Consider the following 11,605-nt stretch of genomic DNA (forward strand, 5'->3'; position numbering starts at 1 on the left):
TCTGCTCTGCTGGGAGGTAGAACCCCATCTGAACATAAAGTAGTTTGTGGGACTGCTGAATGGGCATTGTTATATTTCACCTCAGCTCTGCACTGTCCTCTCAAAGCCCTTGTTAGCTGGCCTGTTGGGCTGCACTTGCCATCTTCTGTCAGCCATTGTCCTCTCTGATGCAGAAACTTCCCCTGAGTCTAGTGGGTACAATATAATATAATATATATAATAATTAATATTATAATAATATATAATAATAATAAGTAATATAATATAATACAATGAATTCAGGCCCCTTGAACCTTTCAAACTCACAAAGTCACCTGGACACATTTATTTTGAGATAGGTGTTCAATTACCTATCAGGGAGGGAAACATAAAGTAGAGAGGCAGGCAGAAACCCAGGTTTAAGCTCACCTAATTGAATCCCCCTACACCAGCTGCAGATGCCCAGGATGGGAGGATGGTGATGGTGGTAAGGACACTGCCCCACTGACCAACTCCTTAGAGCTATTTGCGACTATAGGAAATAGAAGGAAAGAACCAGTCACTCCCTTTTTAAGGTTCATTTGTATATAAATATATACTAAAGTGTAGCTAGGTGGCACAGTGCATAGAGTGCTGGGCCTGGAGTCAGGAAGGCTTGAATTCGAACCTATTCTCATACATTTACTGAGTGACCCTGAGCAAGTCACTAACCCTGTTTGCCTCAGTTTCCTCATCTGTAAATGTTCCTCATCACATAGAGTTACAACGATGATGATAACAAATATACAAAATAAATACTAAATAAACACAAAATAGTTTGTGGAGGGAAGACACCAGCATCTGTCCTCAATGTTCCTTGCATTATTATATCATTGTTCATTGTTAAACCCCAAGCCTGGATTATTCCCACCATAATCCAGGTCATCTGTCTTCTCCACTCTTACTTGAGTAGCTAAACTCCCCTGGAAGAAGCTGGACAGCTATGTTTTCTAGGCTTATCACAAGTTTATACTATCTAATTTCAATTAGATCCTCAATGTTATATGACAATCATTTTATTTTTCCATGACTGACTGGGTCATATTCCCCAAATGACTGTTCCAAACCTTCTCTTTCTTTTTAGCTATCGCAAATATTTTCCCAAGTGTTCTCTGCAAGGCATTTAAGACCCCAGTTTGTGAGGATAAACTCCATCGGAGAGGGAGAAGCCAGAATGCAGGTGGCCCCGGTGCTGAGGAATTTTCTTGATTTGGGGCAGGATCTGAGAGTCTGCTGTTTTCTGACCAGCCTTGCGCTGCTCTGTAGTCTCGTATTTCTCTTTTTCTGTGTCAAAAACCTCTCCTTCTTGGTGTCCAGGTTTACAGAGCCTCTTCTCGAATAAGCATCAGTAAGATGATTTGAATTTTCACACCTGAAAGGTTAACCCGGGTAGAGGTGGCAATGACAAATTTCTGATGGATCCTTCTCGGAGGAACACGGTTGATGGTCAGAGGTCCAGTCACCAGTAGCAAGCCCCTAGCCAGCTGCTTCAGGAAAACCCCTCGCTTGCCCCTGTGGGGGCCAGTGAGCACGATCAGAACGGTGCCCCGGTGATGCCAGCTCGGAGCCTTCTCACATGCTGGCTGAAGGGCTCTCTGCCATGACTTAGCAGCTTTCTAGGCACATCCTCAGTAGGGTAATACCTAGGAATTTTGGGAATCTTTACTGCTCGAGCACCACCATTCTTACCACCACCAACAGGCTTTGAGATAATGGCAGGCCCTTTTTCTTTCTTCTTCCTTTCTCTCCAGGTTTTGGGGGCAGCGTATTTCTGCTTGTACATGGCTCTCCCAGAATACATTGCAGACCTGGAGTACCTACGACTCCCTCAGGCCAGGACTGGGTTCCGACTGCAATGCTTTCCAGGCTTTTTGACCTTTTCAGCTACGTCTTCCTTTTTGTTCTTTTTTTTCCTTTTTGACCTTTTCCTTGGGTGGCTTTTTGTACGTCTTGAGAGACGGCAAAGAGCCAAACCTTCTCTTCTTTCCTCAATCCCCCTACAGCAACATGTCCTACACTCCCCTCTCTCAGCATTGTCCCATTGGCATTTGAAACTCTACGTGTCCAAGATGAAAAGCCTTATTTTCAACCCCTGCCCCCATCTCCCACACTTCCTTAATTTTCCCCCAAACTCAGTTCTACCTCATCAGAACTATCCTGGACTCTTCTTCCCTTTCTCTCACTCTGAGTCTCAGGTAACATTTGGCATATGTTTTATATTGATCTATCTCTCCCCACTCTAATTCATCATCCTCTCATCTGCCAAAGTGATTTTTCTAAAACGGTAGGTCTAACTGTCACTCTCCTGCTCAATGAGGTGCAATGGCTCCCAATTGCCTCTAGGATCAAATTTGCACTCCTTTGTTTAAAGCATTTACAGCTCTTCAGCCTAATCCCCTTCCTACTTTTCCAAGTCTTCTTACCCTTTATTTTCCTCTATATAGTGTCGTGGTTCCAACAACACAGGCACACTTATAAATACCAACACATGACCAGCAACAATTGCAGTTCCTCCAACAAGACACTGTCTCCTCCGGACCGTCCTGAGCGGCTCAGCTGTCTCACTTCTTACCTCTTTAGATGTCCAGGTTTCCTTCAAGCCTCAGTTCCAATCTCATCTCCAGGAACACTTTTCTGCTCACTCCTCAACCAGCTGCTAATATCTTGTCTTCTCAGTGCCTTCCGTGTAGCTCGCAGAAATCTGCCTGGTTATTTACATTGTCTCCACAATTAAAAAATAAACTTCTTGAGGACAGGGAGTGTGACTTTGTCTTTATATCCCAAGAGCTCAGCTCAGCGACTGGTGCGCAGTAAACATTTAACAAACGTCTGTTGACTGACATGGCCATATTTCTTTTCCCTCTCCTTCCCCAACCCCATATAAGTTTTTGAGTTTGAGAATGCATATACATGCACACATATGCACAGATATCTATATATCTGTGTGTATGTATAAGCATATATGTAGGTGTATGTATATGTGTGTGTGTTTTTATACACACATATTTGTTTTTTCTACCCAGTGCTGAGCACAAAGCCTGGCCCATAGTAAATGTTTAATAAGAACTTGTTGAATTGAAAATCTCTTTTTACTTTTTTAATGCATTAATCAATTGTACTAATCCCCCCCAACCACCACCATTTTATCTTTAAAAAACTTAGCAAGGATGGCTTTTTGGGAGAGGGAGGGATCCTGGGGAAAAAAAAACTATGATGATGTAAAAAACAAAAGTCACCCATAAGACTTATTTTTAAAAAAGAAAACATATTTTTCCATTGCTTCCTATATAAAGATCTCCATTGTTAACATATTTCAGGGTCCTGATTCTTTTTTTTTAAAGCAATTGGGGTTAAGTAACTTGCTCAGGATTACACAGCCAGGTGTTTCTGGGTGGGTGCTAAGTATCTGAGCCCGGATTCGATCCCCAGGTCATCCCGACACTGGGGCCAGTGCTCTTACTCGCTGAGCCACCTGGCCGTCCCCCGATTCTTTTTTTCAAAGAGAAACTGCCATTTCATGTTGGAGAGACAACTCCCCCTGCCAAGAAACATTAGCAATTGCTCCTGCTCTGCAATTTATAGTCTTAGAATGGGGTTCCGAGGTCCATAGGACACACAACAGCAACTTGAACCCTGGTCTTGGGAAACTCGAAGGCCAGCTCTGTACGTCCCTGTGGTGCGCCTCTGCTCTGCACTTCTACAGTCATACAAAGACAGCTCTTACACCACTTCTCAAAGTAAACTACTCTGCCACCTGTTTACACTCTCCCCCTGCAGCCATCTGCAACCAGGCACCTTTACATCTCATGATCCTCCATGATCTTCAGCCCTGCGTGGCAACTGGGAGAGGGCTGGCATCCAGAACATGGTCTCCTGAAGCACAAAACGGCTTAGGATCAGCAGAAACGCCAGGCTGCTTGCCAGATGGGATCCAGCCTCATCTCTGCACACAATAGGCCCTTACTAAAGGTTTTCTACTGTTCCAGTTTCTTTCCTCAAGACCAAATTGCTTCAGAGACCACCAAACAAGGCTGAAATACTTCCTGCATTCATGATGCTGCAGTGCCCTCTGGTGGTTACCTGTAAATCTCATCACAATAGAGCCTAGAGCCCATGGTAACCCTCAAAATCAGAGAATCTAGAGGAATGGAATGGACTTTATAATTACCTGGCTCAGCTGCCTCAGCGAGAAGCTGGAGCTTATTCTTCTTCTTGTTATTCACATTCTTCATTCTTATCCGTGCCAAACAAAACAGAACAGAACAATGAGGCTGATAGTACAATGGATTCTTATCCCCATTTTACAGGTGAGTAAACTCAGACTCTGAGGCATACTGGACATGGAGTCAGGAAGACCCAGCTTTGAGCAAATCACTTAACCTCCCTGGGCGTCACTTTCCTTAACTCCAAATTAGGGGGATTGGTCCCGATGAGTTCTAAGGTGTCTTCCAACCCTAAATTGTAAACAGGGTGACTTGTCTGAAACTGATAGACTCGTATCCAGTTCTCTTGGCTTCTGTTGCAGGGTTTTACTCTCCACCCCACTGATTCTCTTACTCCTATTCATACTGACCTGTTTGTGGATTCACCCTTCCTCCTCTACCCCTAAAACTCATTTGAAATGCATATGATAAAAACAGTTATTTAGGCGTTATAGTGAAGTGGAATTCAAAGCCCATCTCTGCCATTTATCAGCTGGCAGATCTTGAGTTATTACTTTCATTTCCTGTGCCTCAGTTTTCTTGTCTGTAAAATGGGAATAACAACAGGAGCTACCTTTCAGAGTTGTTGTGAGGATTGTGAGGTAATATTTGTAAAGCCCTTCGCAAATCTTAAAGTGTTACATAAACGCTAATTATTAATAGGTGGCTCACTAGATAGCACACAGATCCTGGAGTCAGGAGGACCCGATTTTAAATTCTGTCTCAGACACTTACTGTGTGACCCTGGCCAAGTCACTTAACCTTGTTTGCCTCAGTTTCTCATCTGTAAAATGAAATGGAAAAAATCTGTAAAGGAAATGGAAAAAACTCCAGTATCATTGCTAAGAAAACCCCAAACAGAGGGTGGCTAAGGTGATACAGCTAATAGAACACTGGTCCTGGAGACAGGAGGACCTGAGTTCAAATCCGGCCTCAGACACTTAACACAAAACTAGCCATGTGACCTTGGGCAAGTCACTTAACACCAACTGCTGTACATTCCCCTCTCCAAAAAGCAAAAAAAAAAACCCTCCAAAAACCTAAAACCCAAATGGGGTTTGAAATGACTCAACAACAACAAAATTATTATTATGAAAGTATATTTCTTTGCATAGTCATCTCTAAGTATAATCAACTGCATAATATCATCTTTTGGAGAAACAAGAGGGTGTTGCCCATGTTTCTGCAGCTGCCCATTGTTGATAATGACAGAGGTGGGCAATGAGATGGGAGAGCTAATGCTCTCATAAATATTTCCCAGAAAGTTCCTACAATCATGCATGTAGACCTGGAAGGGACCCTCTAAGGATCATATAGTCCAGGGGTGGAGAACCTGAGGCCTCGAGGCCAGATGTGGCCTTCTAGGTCCTCGAGTGTGGCCCTTTGACTGAATCTAAACTTCACAGGAAGTTTGGGTTCATTTGTGGCCTCGAGGCTGCACTTCCATCCCTGACTCTTAACTCTTCATTTTTTTTTTTTTTTGCCTTTTGGAGGGCAATTGGGGTTAAGTGACTTGGCCAAGGTTACATGGCTAGTTTTTTTGTGTTAAGTGTCTGAGGCCGGAACCGAACCCAGGTCCTCCTGACACTGGGGCTGCCCCTTAACTCCTCATCTTACAGCTGCAGAAACTGAGACTTAGAGAGATTAACAGAGATAGTAATTGTACAATGCCTGGCACCTAGTAAACGCCATACAAATGGTAGCTATGACGATATAATTTGCTCCTGGCTCTCCAACAGAAAGTAATAGAGATGAGAGTCCGTCCAGGGTCCTTTGACTCCAGATACACATCACTCCCTTCCATACACACTATGGTCCTGCCAAACAGTCCTGTTCCTCACCCATGACACTTCATTTCCTGTCTCTGAGATTTATTGTTCCTCAAGCCTGAAATATACTCCCCTCTCACCTCCACTCCTTACACGCCCTCCTTCCTTCAAGACTCACTTCAAAGGACACCTTCCACATGAAGCCTTTAGTGATCCCCCCAGCTGTTAGCGCCCTCCCCCAACCTCCCCAAAGTTATATTTTATCGATTTTGTGTCTTCCTAAATATGTACAGACTGACTCTTTTTACTAGACTATAAACCTTTTAAAGGCAGGAGCTGTTTTCTTCTTGTCTTTGTGTCCTTACTTGACTGCCCTAATGATGGATACACAGTTGATGTTTAATAAATGCTTATTTGTTGACTGATTGATCCCACATCCTTTTCTCCCCAATTGGTAGTCAACTGGCTTCCTCTTGAGCATCAAAACATTTTAATACCTTTCACCTTATTGTGACCTCTCATTGTTTGTGTACAAGTGCTCTGACTCAAAGAAAACTCAATAAATCTGAATTTATAAAGCTGATAAATCAGAGGGCGAGATTCATATTGTAAAAGGGCTCTTGGTTTCAAAGAAACATGGGGTGAGGGCTTCATTTAAATAAAAGCTTCTCTAGTACACTTAAGTGTATAGATCATTAACCACTTGACGAAAGCCTGGGGACAGAGAAATTTAAAACTAAAATGTTCCTAGTCATTTAATCAACAAGCACGTTGGAATCAAGATGGAAGATGGAGAGGAAGCACACAGCCTAGCCCTGTACTATCTCTTCAGAATCATTCAGAAAATGTATGAGACCATATTCAGTCTGGGAAAGTCTAAAAGCCACAGTGAGTCATTTTTTTGAGCTGACAGTGGCTTAGGGATGGGGGTTTGGCCAGGAGCATAGGGGGTGGGGAGCATGCCAGCATCCAGAGGCTGAAAGGGGACTGAGAGAGGGCACCAGGTCAGGAAGCATGAGGGTTGAACTAGTGATGGGTTCAGGAATGGGTGCCATCTGGCAACTCTGTTACCCGCTACCCAATCCTAAGTCACAGATGCAGGGTGAAAAGGAATGGGTTATGAGCATGGGTCCTAATTGCACACTGAGCAAGGAATGAGTTCTATAAATGCAGTTGTGCGGCTCTGGTTCCAGGAGCAGAGTGGGGATTCATTTCCAGCCTTTAACCTAGCACATAAGCTTTCCGTGAAATAGACAGGTCAGGATTCCCAAACCAAAGAGAGGCAAAACAGTTCAGTTATTCCGAACATGCAGGGCTTCCCTGCTGCCTGACAGTCAATGAATCCATCAGCAGCCTACTCCCCAAAAGGGACATACCCCAACCTGGGATAGGAGCTTACAGAGCTTAGGCCAAGAGGGCAGTAAACAGACTGCCCCCCAGAACACACCACTTTAGGTGTGCAGAGAGCTTCCAGGATCCTAGCCTGAGCTATGAAAGCAACAGACATATGTGAAAGGACAGAAACTCAGGTCAGACGTCCCTGTAGAACTGAGCGCTGGCCAGCACTGACAGTCAAAAGTCAAAAAGTAGGCTGGAAAGGAACGAACAAAAGAAGAGAAAAGCCTAAGAACATCTACAAGCAAAGCCTCAAAGAAAAAATACAGCTCGGACACAAGGCCAACCAGCATTTCTAGAAGAGTTAAAGCAAGTTGTTTGCTTGGTTTTTTTTAATCTAAAAACATATTTTAAAAGCCAAATAAGAGCAAGAAAGGAAAAGAAAGGGAGAGCTAGGGAAGAAAGGCATGAAAAGAGAATCAACAGTTTAGAACAAGAGGTACAAAACCTTTCTGAAGAAAATCAATTCCTTGAAAATAAGGATTTGAACAAATGGAAACTAATTAGTCCATGAGAGACCAAGAAATAATAAAAGAAAGTCAAAAGTCTGAACAATAGAAGAAAATGTAAAATATTCCATAGGAAAAGCAAGTGACGTAGAAAGCAGATTGAGGAAAGATCTTCTAAAAATCATTAAACTACCTGAAGTGCAAAGCTTTAGAGATGGCAGATAGAGTGTTGCATGTAAAGAACCCCAGAGGCTGGTTTTATAGAATCAGGCTGGGAAAGTGGCTGGGCTTGTATGCACTTATTAAGGACTTCAAAAGTTAAAAACAATATTCCATTACTTTAAAATACTATAGTTTGATCCTCCATTCCTTAATTGATAAATACCCTTATTAGTTTTCAGTTCTTTCCCACTACAAAAAAGACATGTATGAACTGATGCAAACCGAAGTGAGCAGAACCCAGAGAACACTTAGATAATAGCAACAACATTGTAAAGATGAGTGATTTTGGAAGACTAGAACTCTGATCAATGCCATGAACAACTGTAATGCTCAAGGGCTGATGATAAAGCAGGCCACTCACCTCTTGAGAGGGAAATGATAGACTTAGGGTCAGATGGAGACATGAAATTTTAGAAATGGTCACTGTCATAATGCATTTTACTTGACTATGTAAATATGTTATTCAAGGGTTTTCTTTTTCTTTTTTCAATAAAAAGGAGGAAGAGAAAAGCAGTCCCTACTAACTGAGAAAAAAAAAAAACATTTTAAAAAGTGGTGTTGGGGCAGTGAGAAGGCATAGTGAACAGAGCACTGGCTCTGGAGTCAGGGGGACCTGAGTTCGAATTCGACATCAGAAACTTAACACTTACTAGTCGTATGACTGTGGGCAAGACACAACCCCAATTGCCCTGCTTTCCCCCTCAAAAAAAAGTGGTGGTTTTTTTTAAGCTAAACAGATAAGCTTGTATTCAGTTTTCCAGACAATAGGGAGCCGTTGGAGTTTATGGAGTGGAGGAGTGACAAGATCAGACCTACACTTTAGACAAATGACTTTGGTAGATGTGGCAGATGGGTTAGAGAAGGGACAGATGGGAGGCAGAGAGGCTAATTAGGAGGCTAGTGTAGTAGTCCAAGCAAGAGATGATAAGGGTCAGAAGTAGGATAGTTACCTATGAGTCTCAGAAGGAAGAGGATGAACACGAGAGACGATGTGGATGTAGGAACAATATTTGGCCAATAATTCTATGTGGGATTAAAGAGACTGAGGAAAGGAGGGTAACACCAAGATTTCGAATCTGGGAAACTGATGAATAGTGGCACCCTGGCCAGAAATAAGGCCGTTCCAAAGTATGGTTAGTCTGAGGGGCAAAGGTCAGCAATGTAGCTTTGAATATGTTGAGTTTGAGATGTCTTTGTGATAGCTAGCTTAAAAGAGGAGATAGATGCTTAGAGAGACACAACCAGAGTTCTGGAGGGAGACAGGCTAGATATGTAGATCTGGGATAATTTGCATGAAAATGATCACTCAATACATGAGAACTGACAAGGTCACTAACTGAGAGTAGAGAAAGAAGAGAAGAGAGCCCAGGACAATCCTTTGGGGGTATATAGACAGTCAGGAGCCATTATATGGAAGATAAACTAGTATAGGAGCCTGAGAAGGTATAGTCAGGCTGGTAGGAAAAGACCAGTGGCACAAAAGCCCAGAGAGAACAAAGAATCAGAAGGGTCAAATACAGCAAAGAGAAATGAAAAAAGACCATTGGACTCGGCAACTAAAAGATCATTGGTAACTTTGGAGGGAATAGTTTCAGTGAAGTCAATGAAGTCAGAAGCCAGAGTGCAAAGGGTTGATTAATAATAATAAAAAAACAACAAAGGGTTAATAATAATAAAGGAGAGGAGAGGAAATGGATGCAATTAGAATAGACAGTTGTTTTTTTTCTCAGCATTTCGCTATGAAAAAGGAAACATACAGAATAATATTTTAAGGGGATGGCAGGTTCCAGCAAGAGATTTGTTTTGTCTTTCCTAGGGTGGAAGACATTTAAGCATGTTTAGGCCTGAGGGAAGGAACCAGTAGGTAGGGAAAGATTGCAGATTAAAGGCAGAGAGGTTGATTGTGGAGACAAGCTCTTGGAGAAAACAGTAGGAAATGGGATCTAGGAAATCTGTAGAGAGGTTGATGTTGGTAAAGAGAAGGGCCACTCTTCATCAGTGAGTGGAATTAAGTGAAAGACAAAGAGGGATAATATCAGAGGGTTTTATACTACAGGGAAGAGAAGAAGAAGTTCACAGTAAATTTTAAAGTGAAGTCCTCAGTTGGGGTGGGGAGGTGCCAAGGGAGATTTGAGAGAAAACCACATACATGAAAAGTTGGATATAAAATAAATTAGAGAGAAGTGAGTAGATTTACATTTATTTATTTGTTTGCTCATTCCTGATGAGTGGGCCCAACTGGCTTGTTTGTGTGATATCTTCTAGCTAAATTCAATAGCACATGAGTAGGAGTGGAGAAGGTGGAGAGCGGAAGTAAATAGAGTTGGGATGAGAAATCACAAGTGTCTATAGGACAGTCAGGTATAAGATGTGAAAGCAGAGAGTGATATTCAGTTGACATGATGAAGATTGGAGAGGAAAGGAAGTAAGGTTAGAATACCGTGATGGACTGAATGAGCAGAGGAGGGATAGAGAAATTAAAAGTCTTCGTGAAAATAATAAATGCCGCTCGGAGGAGTAAGGCATGCCAGTGAGAGACGGCATGATGGGTTTTGATCTGAGAAAGGAATTGCTGAAAGGAATCAGATTATGATCTGGTAAAGGAATGTCATTGAAGCTAGACCCTTTGGGTGATGGAAAGATGACAATTTTTTTATGTACTTGAAGTAGAGTAGAGGAAAGGGTCATGGGATTTGAAGAGATTGAGGATTTGGGATGTTACAGTGTTTCTGGTGATAGCAGCATGCGTATTGAAGCTCCTTAGTATAAAGGCAAGAATTATGGTAGAGAATGAGACCGTGAACCAGTTTCTGAATTCCTTGAGAGAGGAAGAATGCCATTGGTGCTCAAAGGGAATTGTGACAAGGATCTTGATTGCGTAATAGACTTGAACTAAGGGGGACCTCAAAGGAGAGCTGTCTGAGTGATGGGGCAAAGGGAGAGTTTAGAAACAGTAGAAGTAATTAAGTATTCCATCTTCCCCTCCAGAACAAGTGTATGAGAGTTAGGAGAGAAAGCATAGCCAAGGCTGGAGAGAGTAATTAGGGAGACATTGTCATCTGGGGAGAGCAAGGTTTCTGACTGGAAATAGATGTAAAGAACCTGAAATGGAGAGTTCTAATGGGAAAGGAATTCTGTTAACTATGTTGTAGGAGTTCTAGAGGGTACAGCAAAAGGGTTGGACAATGGTAGAGGGAGACTTAAGTATTTATTAGGTTGCTATTACCTTCCAGGAACTGTGCTAGACTCTGGGAATGCAAAATAAAGTGAGTCTATCCTTAAGGAGCTTATATTCTATAAGGAGAGACAGAAAGTGCACAGCAGTCTACTAAAATATATTCAAAATATATAGAAGATGGGGCGGCTAAGCGGCACAGTGAATAGAGCACCAGTCCTGGAGTCAGAAGGACCTGAGTTCAAATGTGACCTCAGACACTTAATGCTTACTAGTCATATGACCTTGGGCAAGTCACTTAACCACAATTGCTCCTACAAAAAAAGTGTATATATATATATATATATATATATATATATATATATATATATATAT

The 11,605-nt window shown here is 42.2% G+C and overlaps 1 pseudogene; it reads right to left on the minus strand.

Annotated features, from left to right (window-relative positions):
• Nucleotides 1-752: 752 nt before the first annotated feature.
• Nucleotides 753-11,605, minus strand: part of LOC138149808 (large ribosomal subunit protein eL6-like) — a 16,020-nt pseudogene continuing 5,167 nt past the window's right edge.

The sequence above is a fragment of the Petaurus breviceps genome, unplaced genomic scaffold, assembly GCF_028583685.1.
Source record: "Petaurus breviceps papuanus isolate PSGF00001 unplaced genomic scaffold, PetGlider_PUasm1.0 90849, whole genome shotgun sequence".
In the NCBI taxonomy this organism is placed as follows: domain Eukaryota; kingdom Metazoa; phylum Chordata; class Mammalia; order Diprotodontia; family Petauridae; genus Petaurus; species Petaurus breviceps.